Below are 11,899 nucleotides of genomic sequence, written 5' to 3'. Positions count from 1 at the left end.
GAGACTTCCAGCTGTGTTAGAGCAGACTTCAGACCCTCCCCCCCGACAGATGGAGATAAGAGACACCCCCCTCCTCCACAGTAAGATGTCTGCAGGTGACTCCGAACCAACCCTCGAGGCTGGATAAAAACGATGTAGTTTCTGCAATAATGAAACTTAGAACCAATTCCTTCACTCAGTTTGTGATTATGTCACACATAAGTCAAGAACATTGTGATTTATGAGTCATGAAACTGTCACACTTCAGCGCACTGCAAACATGTTAATGTCACACATTGGCAAACTGAGAGCCGGGCCCTCCTGCGGAAGGGTTTGCAGGGGGTCCCTAGTCCTCAGGCCTTGCTTTCTGAAGCTCTGTACTCTGTGCTCAGCTTGTGATAAAGTGTTGCTCACGGTGTCACACATAAGTAATGACAATTGTCATGCTAATGTCACACATTGGCAAACTGAGAACCGGGCCCTCCTGCGGAAGGGTCTGCAGGGGGTCCCTGTTCCTCAGGCCTTGCTTTCTGAAGGTCAGTACTCTGTGCTCGGCTTGTGATAAAGTGTCACTCACGGTGTCACATATAAGTTATGACAATTGTCATTTTATTGTCACACATTGGCAAACTGAGAGCCAGGCTCACCTGCAGAAGGGTCTGCAGGGGGTCCCTAGTCCTCAGGCCCTGCTTTCTGAAGCTCTATACTCTGTGCTCAGCTTGTGATAAAGTGTTGCTGAAAGTGTCAGACATAAGTAATGACAATTGTCATGTTAATGTCACACATTGGCAAACTGAGAGCCAGGCCCTCCTGCGGAAGGGTCTGCAGAGGGGTACCTAGTCCGCAGGCTTTGCTTTCTGAAGGTCTGTACACTGTGGTCAGCTTGTGATAAAGTGTTGAGCAAGGTGTCAGACATAAGTAATGACAATTGTCATGTTAATGTCACACATTGCAAACTAAGAGCCAGGCCCGCCTGGGGAAGGGTCTGCAGGGGGGTCCCTAGTCCCCAGGCCCCTTGGCGTTTGAAGTTCCCGCACTCTTGCTACATGTGTTCACAGACTTTAGATGTGGACCGCACAGGTACCTGTGACACTCCCACTATATTAAAAGAGACCGCAAGCTCCCAACACAAAGTACTCAAGTGTGACAAAAACACAGGCAATGTCAAGCATTTTGACTTTTTGAAAAGAAAATACATCAACATGTTTCACTAACGCAAGAGGTACAGGGCAGCAGGAGTGCAAAAAGTACACACACACACACATGCACACACACACACACACACACGCACACACAGACACAGGCACATGCACACATCCACAAGCACACACAGACACAGGCACATGCACACACACACACACACACACACCCACATCCACAAGCACACACAGAAACAGGCACATGCACAGGTGCACACACACACACACACAAGCACACTCAGACACAGGCACACACACACACACACCAGCACACACAGACACAGGCACATGCTCAGGCGCTTGTAAGGTAACACTTCAAGCTTCCTCTACAAACCACAAAACGTACCACAAAGGCATCAGCAGTGACGCAGACACTGACAGAAGAGGGGAGAGGAGGAGAGAAGAGGGAGGGATGGAAAGATAAAAAATGTAAAACAGAGAGAGAGGAGTGTGAGGCAAAGAGAGGAACATGTAAAACAGAGGGAGAAGGGTGAGGCAAAGAGGAAAATGTAAAACAGAGAGAGGAGGATGAGAAGAAGGAAGGAAAATGTAAAACAGAGTGAGAGGACGGTGAGAAAGAGAGAGAGGAAAATGTATAAGAGAGAGAAAGAGGAGGATGAGGAGGAGGGAGGAAAATATAAAACAGAGAGAGAAGAGAGTGAGATGAAGAGAGGAAAATGTAACACAGAGAGAGAAGAGAGTGAGATGGAGAGAGGAAAATGTAAAACAGAGAGAGAAGAGAGTGAGATGGAGAGAGGAAAATGTAAAACAGAGAGAGAAGAGAGTGAGATGGAGAGAGGAAAATGTAAAACAGAGAGGGGAGGGTGAGGCAGAGAGAGAGACGGGTACGTTTGAGGAAAGGGAATGTAAAACAGAGAGAGAGGACAGTGACGTTGAGAGTAAGAGGCAAAGCAGAGAGAGGAAAAATGGACCAGGGTGGGGCAAAGAAAGAGAGCAAAGTGAGAAGAGAGAGGAGGGACAGTGAGGTGGAGAGAAGGAGGAGGATGTAGAAATACAGAGGAGGGAGAGGTAGAGACTGCAAGCAGGTGAGGGAGAAAGAGAAGAGTGAGGTGAAGAAAGGATGGTGAGGAGGAGACAGAGAAGGGTGAGGTGAGACATGACATGATCTAAGCTGTTTGTTTCTGAGCGTCAGATGCCCACAGAGGACATTTTACCATAGAGCTGCTGATTATAGAGGCTGCGTGCCATGATCTAAGCTGCTTGTGTTTCTGAGCGTCAGATGCCCAGGCCGGACATTGTACCACTGAGCTGCTGATTATAGAGTCAATCAATGAATCAATCAATCAGCGATTTGTAAAGCGCACTACTCACCCGTGAGGGTCTCAAGGCGCAAATAGAGTCTGCTTGCCATGAACTAAGCTCCTTGTGTTTCTGAGTCTCAGATGCCCAGAGAGGATATTTCAATTCTGAGCCGCTCCCCACCTCCTGCCTATGGTCACTGAGAGAACATGAAAGCAGTAGATGTCTGTGCCCACCTAGGGTCAGGCGTGTGTGGCTTCCTCTTCCTGTGGACTCGCAGCACTCTGCAAACACTGAACACTGCAAAAGCAGCACAAGTGCCTTGTTGTCCGAGAGGCTCCTCCGCTGTGGATTCAACCAGGATTTACTAATGGAAGACAAGGATAGATACACAGCGCTGCACTTGAAGCTACGGAAGAATCCTAGGAAGAAAGATGAGCATCCCAGAGAGGTCCAGGGAGCCCTGGGAAACCTAGGAAGAAAGGTGAGCATCCCAGAGAGATCCAGGGAGCCCTGGGAAACCTAGGAAGAAAGGTGAGCATCCCAGAGAGATTCTGGGAGTCCTGGAAAACTAAGGGTCCTGGATTAATTAAATGGCTGTTTGTTAGCATGTGGCTCCAAGAGGGAATTCAGGGACATAGTTATCAACACTTTGCGACAGTCTAACGTCACCTAATTTTACAGCTCAAAGTGTTTATTTGTTGTCTGGTAGAAAGTTTACTAAACGTCAAGGGGCATCTCATGGTTATAGGAGCATTCCCAAGCTTACACCTATGGTTTTTAATGCAAACCCCAATCTACTAACATGTATTGATAGTGCTTTGCACCAAAAAATTACACCTCCTCGAGGCAGGCGCTAACTTAGAGAAATGTTTTACGTCTCCAAATTTTTCAAACTTTCCACCTGTGCTTAAATGGAGCTGGTGGTTGCAGGTAGGGTACACTGGGATTATTTTGAGCACCAGAATTTATTTTTCACCAACAGACTTTGACCCAGAAGACGAGAGGAAAAGGTAGAAGTGGAGAAAGACGGTGAAAAAAAGAAGGGGAAAGTAAGTAAGAGAGAAATCAGGAATAAAACAGAACATACAAAAGTGAGATGAAGGGGCAGGGAGAGTGTGGTGGTGGAGGAAAGAGGCATGAGGTGGAATCAAGACTAGAAAGATTTGGTATTCTCATCCTGCATGGTCGGCAGCGGTATGCTGGGTTCTGAGAACATCTTTGGGGCCAAGAATGTGTTCTTTCACAAATTAAGGTCCACGTGTGCCCTTTCAGTACAAAACCTATGTTAGGGATCACACACACACCATAGCACCATGGTGCAACGATGCATGGTTGATGATGCGGAGCCTGAAAGTGCTCCGGCACTGGGAAGAGTAGACACGCAATATCTTACTAAATATGGTGCTCCCCAGGGCTACTACTCTGAGCCACATACAAGTTCTTAAAGTTTAAGAGTTTGACAGTTTGGCACTTGGCTGCGTTCAAACTCAGTGTAACAAGGGGCCTTGTCTAGAGTTCATCGAGTGGACATACGTATCCAGGGCTCAAGAGTAGTAGTTGTGAGATACTAGCAGAGTATTAAATACTGTAGTATGTAAATAAAGTCACCCATATGGGACCATGATTAGAGCCACCAGGAGCACAACATCCTGCGTCACTGCACATGGGGTGAAATCCCACACCTGATGCTTTACAAACCCAGCTGCTCACCTTTTAGCAGGTGATTGTGAAAGAGGTATTCAGGCATTTAAAAAGAGACAGCTGTGGGCAGAGAGTACTGACATTCCTAATTTATGGGGTCAATTACATCTCTGTTGAATGTCCAATGTCTTGGATTCTACAGTGTTTCTTGGTTAAACACTGGCTCAGTATTAATGACATGCACTGAGTATGATTCCGCGGATGAACTACTTCCAAGGGACCTGTAGTGTGAAGCCAGGTAAACCCAAAGCTGGAGGTAGGTTTAGAACACAGCAGGTATGAGCTGAATAAATGTGGTGCACCTTTTAATAAAAAAATGTTTTACTTATGGCATTTGTTTCTGTTTAATGCAGCACTGTATGTGTTTTACACATGTTCTACTCTCAGAGGTAGAAAGGACAGTGTAAATAAAAGGCCACTGCTATTGTTCGAGGAAGATACTATCAATAAATGTTGACTAACATTGTGAATAAAATCTATTGAATTTGAAACCAGTCTATGTATGTTATGTATGTTGAAATATTAGAATAGTGAGATAATATTACTGAATGTTATTCATAATTTGTCTCTAATCATATAAAATGATCATTAAAAGCATAACTCGCTATGTAATGTTGCTTTTGGTGCTATATAATGTAGTGAGCCCTGACACAGTTAATCCTCATTGCTGTATAATTCCAGAGGCCCGGGTCATGACCCCTGTTTCAGACATGACTAATTAACCATTGAGAACACTGAGGTCTACTCTCTACCACTGGTGCACCCAGGACTGACTAAAGTCCATTACCGCCCAAGTGGTCTGTTATGTGGCTTTATAGCCCTCTGCCCAGGGCTGTACCAGTTGTTAAAGGCCCTGAACCTGAGTTATAAAAAGTGAAGCCTTTTGGGGTTTGATACAACTTGGCCTTCATTGCTCTCAAGACATTTCATTGGTGAGAGATGCATATTTAGGGCTTACATTGACACTGTACAATACTGCAATGTAGATATTTTTACTCGGGATCCACAAAGTGATCCTCAGCAAGTTTCAAATGTGAGAAAAATTTATATTTTCGTTCATCCAATGACTTCTGTGTCTCTGCAGATCCTTCTCTCACGGATTGGAAATCTGTGGCCGTGGCTCTTGGGGGCGTGGCCGTGTTTCAGCTGGGGATTGTCATAGGTCTGACAAGTGTCAGTAAGTATCTTCAACCTTGAGTATACTGACTGATAAAATAACTATTCTGTCTCTTTCAAGTAAATAAACTCAGAGAAAAAGGAATATGCAGGGCTCAGATTCTTAAATCCCCGATGTTGGAGTTTGTGGTACTACCCCCCTCATTCAGAGGTGGATGGTAACCAGTCAAGTGATGCTGTGTCTGCCCTGTCCACCCTCCTCTTGCATCTCCCACCCTTATGTAAAGGACGGGGACAGGGGTTCCCCATCAGTGAAGGCTCTTTGGGATCTGTTGTAAGGAGAGCCTTCTTTGGATCCATCATCTAGGGGATGTGGTTACAAAAGGGACGCCCCACTGGTTCTGGAAGTCTCGGCATCTCCAGCTTCCTGACTGCAAGACTCTGAATGCTGATCTTGGATGAACATGGCAGGTCCTTTAGATACAGGACAGGTCATCTCCTGCATCCTTCATTACCAGCAGAGTCTTGTCTCAGTCCTGGGATATTGTGACTGCAAGACTCTGAATGCTGATCTTGGAGGAACATGGCAGGTCCTTTAGATACAGGGCAGGTCACCTCCTGCATCCTTCATCACCAGCAGGGTCTCGTCTCAATCCTGGGATATAGTCACTGCAAACACTTCAGCCTCTAGAAGCCACAGGGGCACTGAATGTGCTGTGGGCATCAGTTTGTATCCAGCCTTGGGCTCATAATCAACTGCCCATCCTGAGTCAAACCCTTGCTTTTTCTTCTCTGTACAGCAAAGCTCCATTGGAACTCTCCTCCGTACACTGTTTTCATGACAGGACAAAACACAGGATGTGCGGCGGGACAGGCACAGGTGGGACTGAGTTGTGCAACCTTGGCTATCATGTTTCTAAATGTACTTATGCAGCTGTTCTGTCCAGTTACAGACCGGCTCAGGCCCGCTGAGCATCAGACAGGCGTTTCTCTCGGGTGAATATTCAAGCTTAAATGTGCACTTTTCTTTACAAAGGATTCTAAAGCTAAGAGGGAATGTAAACCCCCTTGAGCACCCTAACATATGGGTACCCCACATCATATGAACTCAGCAGTGTAACCCACAATGTGTGTACAGCCAGGGTGAACGGAGGGCACTATTAATGACACATACACAGATTTACCTCACAGTGTCCCCATTGGGGTTCATGCGAGCATGCGTAATCCACTTTCATCATGCGTGAGTGCTGGTATCGCCTGGTCACGGGGATAGCAACTGCTCATGTAGCATGTATTAGCAACGCCAAGAGGTCTGGCTTGCACTTTGATTTACAAGGTAGACCCATTGGCTTTGCCAATGCTTGTTATCAATGCACTGGCTACAGGAATGTAAAAAGCCAATGGCTGTGCTGAATCCAGCAGTGGTCTGGGAGCAGGATGACGGGAACACCGGGTCAGATACAAGATGGATAGCGGCCTGAATGTCTTGTGAGGCCAAGAGTTCTGGACAGTCATCCTGCAGTGAGACTGTGAAGCCGAAGCCTGGAACAGAATGAAAAGCAACCAAGGTTCATGTTCAAAAACAGCATGAGCCCTATGGCAGGATGAGCGAGAGCTTCGATGAATGATGAAATCTAGATTGCAGCCGGACCTCTCACAAGATCGAAACTTCAGATCCCCATCTTGGAGGCCGTGCTGATGTAAAAGATATTAGGCAGCCATCTTAGGGTCAGTCTCGCCTTAGAGATGAGGCTAAACAATAGAAAAATCCATACTGAAATAACAAAACTATATGTACAGCATGCATGGATGCCACTTCCGAGTGCTGTGACTCACTTATATTTCTCTCTTCTGTCTCTCTCTGTATCTCTCCTCTGTGCCTTTTTCTCTGTCCCTATACTTGGTGCTTCTGATATTCAGCTCCAATCCATCAATCCTCCTCTTTTTGTAACAACCCATCTTTCCCCTTGTTCTCTGAACCAAGAAATAAGCAGATAATTAGAAGGTATAACAGGTTTGTGGGGTGTGAGAGCATCACCTCGTGTTCCCTCCTGTGAAGTTCAGGGAGGTCTCAGTTGACAATAAGGAACCCTAACCAGTCCTCCTGATTCCCACTGATGTCTGTTGTATCAGTGAGTGTGGGGAGGTCTCTAGCAGTCTAAATGGGACTGATGCTGGAGTTTTTAAGCCTCAGTACCTTTCCTCCATTGTATTATACTCCTTAACCAATTATTGTGCACATAGTCGAAGGTTCCTTTTTAAATGTAAATGAAGTCCCTCTTTAATCAATAGGAATGTTCAATAATTCATGAAAATAAAAATGCATTTCAAGTTACTATGAATCAATACATAAGAAAGAAACTTCCTAAGCCATATTTTTTGTGTTTTATGAGTAAAGGGAACAATGCACAGAATAATTATTGTTTGACCCTACAAGTGCCCTGGAAGTAGTTTGTGAGTAGGAGTTATTCTGTATTATTTCCTATCCACATCCTGCTCATCACCTGTTTATATCTAATTGTTAGCAATTGAAATAACATTGGTTTTCTCATACCAACCCACCTGCAGGTATTTTATTCACTCTGTTATTCAGTGTTCAAAGGTTACTTCTGGACTCCACTGAGCTCTTCAGCCACTTGCCTCAGTCCACAGACTTTTATGAATTCTGGCTTTGTCTTTGAGGATATCCAGCTGACCTCAGAGGAGTTAAAGGACCACGTGTGTGAAGATTCCAAAGGTAGAGACACTCACTCAAGTCACGTCAATTCAAATAATGGATTAATTTGGTAGAGTCCCTGTAACGAGGATAAGGAACAAGGCAACACAATTTACAATAACATCAAAATCATATAAAACCAAATCACAAATTTGAAAAGCAATGTGAATTTATTGATGTAGCTTGTTTAGCGAAATACTTTGTGAATCACAAACATTCTTGTTAAGTAACAACATCTCAAGTTATGAAAAGGTGAGAAGATGAGTAGAACATACTGTAAATCTTGAGTCCCAAGCTTGCAAACACCATAAAAAGGTAATTCAAAGAGTAAAAATAAATCTATGTAATTCATGTTTATAATTTTCAGTTGACAGATGTTTTGAAGAAATTCGTTGTGCTCAGTTAATGTACATTAAGTAAGTAAAAGTTTATTTGCAGAGCTAATAAAATCATTGCATGCAGCTGGTAAAAATTGAATATCTATACAATGGTAACTGACAGCTCTCAAACAAGATGCGTGAGACCGAGGGTAATGATAGTGCTTAGAATAATAAGAAATGATGCTCAACTTAAAGCACGTAAAACCTCATGGGTACGTTTCTAGTTCAAATGCCACTTTGCGGACAGATGAACTTCCTGCATGTGAGACTGTAAATGGCCTTATTCACCGTAAAACCTTTGTTTGCAGATGTACAGTACATGTACAGAGCCCTTAAAGTGCGTACTTATTTTTAATCTAAAGTGTGTGTGTGGAGCTCGTTAAAATACACCCTAACCACCTCCAGTCTGTATCCTGAGGCTGGTGGCTTTAAAGTGCATACTAAATGTAATTATAAAGTGTATGTCTGGAACTCTTAAAGTACATACTAAATTTAATTATAAAGTGTGTGTCTGGAACTCTTAAAGCGCATACTAAATGTAATCATAAAGTGCGTGTCTGGAGCTCTTAAAGCGCATACTAAATGTAATTATAAAGTGCGAGTCTGGAACTCTTAAAGTGCATACTAAATGTAACTATAAAGTACGTGTCTGGAACTCTTAAAGTGCATACTAAATGTAATTGTAAAGTGCGTGTCTGGAACTCTTAGGACCATATTTATATTTTTTTAGCACCGCATTTGCGTCATTTTGTGAAGCAAAAGCGGCACACACTTACAAAATACAGTTATATTTTGTAAGTTTGCGTCGCTTTTACGTAAAAAAATGACGCAAATGTGGTGCTATAAAACTATAAATATGGGCCTTAATGTGCATACTAAATTTAATTATAAAGTGTATTTGCAGAACTCTTAAAGTGCATATGAAATTTAATTATAAAGTGCATGTGCAGAAATCTTAAAGTGCGTACTAAATTTAATTGTAAAGTGCATATGCGGAACTCTTAAAGTGCATACTAAATTTAATTATAAAGTGCATGTGCGGAACTCTTAAAGTGCATACTAAATTTCATTATAAAATGCATGTGTTGAACTCTTAAAGTGCATACTAAATTTAATTATAAACTGCGTGTCTAGAAATCTTAAAGTGCACACTAGTCGTAACTGTTCTTATTCCTGGTGCCATTCAGCTTCTTCAATGCCAGTTTTTAAAATGTTGTTCCCTGGCAAGTTAGCGGGTTGGAGGCTCCACTCACCCAGTGATTCACAGCTTGCCCACAGGAGCGAATAAGAAGTTTCAAGAACATTGGCATTAGTTGCTTTTTCCTTTGGCTCTTTCAATGTTGATGGCTCATGCGTCTCAAATGTCTAATTACTCTATTGCCTGTTCTAAATATTCTCTCCAAGTTGTTTTTGTTTGTTCTTCATCTGTTCCTCCATTTCCATCCATCATAGATTATTTAGGGAGCCCTTCTAAGAGGCACGCAGTCTCCAGCATTACTTAACAAAGGTGCTCATTCTTTGTAATTTAGGATTTTTTAAACCAGATTTGAAACAAAGTTTGGCGGGAGATGATGATTTTAGTAAGGAGAAAACTGATTTATAGGCTCTTGTTTGTTGCTTTTTGAGCATTTCCGTTTCCCCACCATGCATAATTCCTATACCAAATGCCATTGTTGGAAGGAATCAGTTGCCATCACAGTTAGTAGGTGACTGAATGAGGGACAACTGAGTTTCTTGTTCAACTGTTTAAGAGCAAAGACTAATGAATGTGCTTTTGCCTGTAAGGCAGCTTGATGGCGTTTGAAGGACAAATGGTGCCCCAAATTGATGCCCAAGTACTTATACGTGGCGGCTACCTTAATCTTTTGTCCCTGGTGAACCAAGTGAATGACTTATATTTGGTATCAACCAGACAGGCCACTTTGGTTTTCTTTAGGTTCAGCTCAAAGTCCTGCTGGTCCATATGGGATTTTACTGCATTGATAAAACATTGCAAGCCAATTGGTATTTGGCTGAGGAGGACAATATCATCGGCGTATTGTAGGCACACTATCTTCTCTGTTGCCAGGCTGAGGAGATGGCTTTTCTCTTCTGGAAGATGATTTTCTAGGTCAGCAAGGTATAAATTAAACAAATTCATTCATTGTGCTGATTTTGTTTGTGACATTGCTGCTGTCCCCTATTTTAACCTGAGCCCAGTTCCATTGTACAGTGGTATAATTGTCATTAGGAGGTTTCATGGTTGCCCCATGCTGCCAATTCTGTCCAGAGATGGCCATGCGGGACGTGGTCAGAGGCCGATTTGAGGTACATGACGCACGCAAGCAGCCGGGTTTTGCGCTGTTTTGCCTTTTCGGCTAAGATGGTAAGTGCTGTTAATGTGAGCATCCACATGCCTGGTCTTAGCCCAGTTTGTTTTTTTTTGTATCAGATTTTTTTTCATTGACCGATGCTTGCAAGTCTTGAAGTAGCCATGAGACGTACAGTTTATTTCAATGTCAATAAGCACAGTTAACCTATAAGTGCTTGGCAAGGATTGGCTTCCATTCTTAAAAATTATTTGAAAAATGTGTCCTTTCCAAGAATCTGGGACGATGTAGGTGCACAAAATTTGATTGAAAAGGGGTACTAGGTAACTCACCCAGTTTTTTAAAGATTTTCTGTACTTGCTTGATGTTAGTCATGGGTGCCACTATTTGCGAGTTGGTGTTCGTTGCAGGCTGCATTTTGGCGTGATGGGCATGGTTGATCATTGTACTCTGGATTTCTTCGGGATTGGATTGGTTTCTGTGTGTTACAGGTTCTAGGTCTGCGTTTTTGATTTCCTTGCTTTCATCTGTTGGCTGGCAGGGCATACCAGTGGTGTAACCAAACTTAAGGGAGCCCCCCCTGCAAGTACAATGAGGGCCACACTGACCCAGTCAGGAGCTCTCAGGCTAGGGGCCCGTCGCCCATGCATGGTGTACTGTGCTGAGGGGGCTCCCGGAGCTCAAGGCTCCCTGCACCGCCGGGGCTACATGGGATATTCTTATACTAGTGTGGCATACATGCCGCAGATGTGATTGTACATTAGTCAATACCTGAAGTAAAACTATTGTTAACTGGCAGTTTTTAAATGAAAACTGAATATTATTTTTTTAAATATGCTGTGCACGATAGGCCCAGGCTTCAAGCAAAACTTTGTAAAAGCAAATTCTACATTTTTAAGAAATGTGTACACTTTCAACTCATGCAACAAAACGCCACTCTTACTGAGTGCTCTTGGTGAGTGTTGGGCCACTGTACTTGTTCTATGGCCCCCATCTTAAGATAGCGGCACAATCTTAGGTTAAAGCACTACGAGGCTGAGTTCTAGATGAATTATGTGGGATGGAATGCTTCATCAGATACTTAGTAGAGATTTTAAAATTTTGCGTTTTACTCTATTAGGAAAATTAAGCATAGAAAATCAATGCATTCCAGACTAGAGTAAATCAGCTGATATCTTGGCATCATACATTTAAGGGCTTGTCCCAGATGTTATTTGCCTAATTATTTACAAACTG

At 43.2% G+C, this 11,899-nt stretch overlaps 1 long non-coding RNA gene across 1 annotated transcript; it reads left to right on the top strand.

Moving 5' to 3' along the window:
- Window positions 1–2,794: 2,794 nt before the first annotated feature.
- Window positions 2,795–7,990, top strand: LOC138275086 (uncharacterized). The gene is made up of 3 exons (XR_011200406.1): window positions 2,795–2,972; window positions 5,227–5,319; window positions 7,852–7,990. It is a non-coding gene; the product is annotated as an uncharacterized lncRNA (long non-coding RNA).
- The last annotated feature ends 3,909 nt before the right edge of the window (window positions 7,991–11,899 follow it).

This window comes from Pleurodeles waltl, chromosome 2_2, assembly GCF_031143425.1.
Source record: "Pleurodeles waltl isolate 20211129_DDA chromosome 2_2, aPleWal1.hap1.20221129, whole genome shotgun sequence".
NCBI lineage: Eukaryota > Metazoa > Chordata > Amphibia > Caudata > Salamandridae > Pleurodeles > Pleurodeles waltl.
Note: the sequence above shows the minus strand (reverse complement) of the source record. Positions and strands in the feature narration are given on the sequence as shown.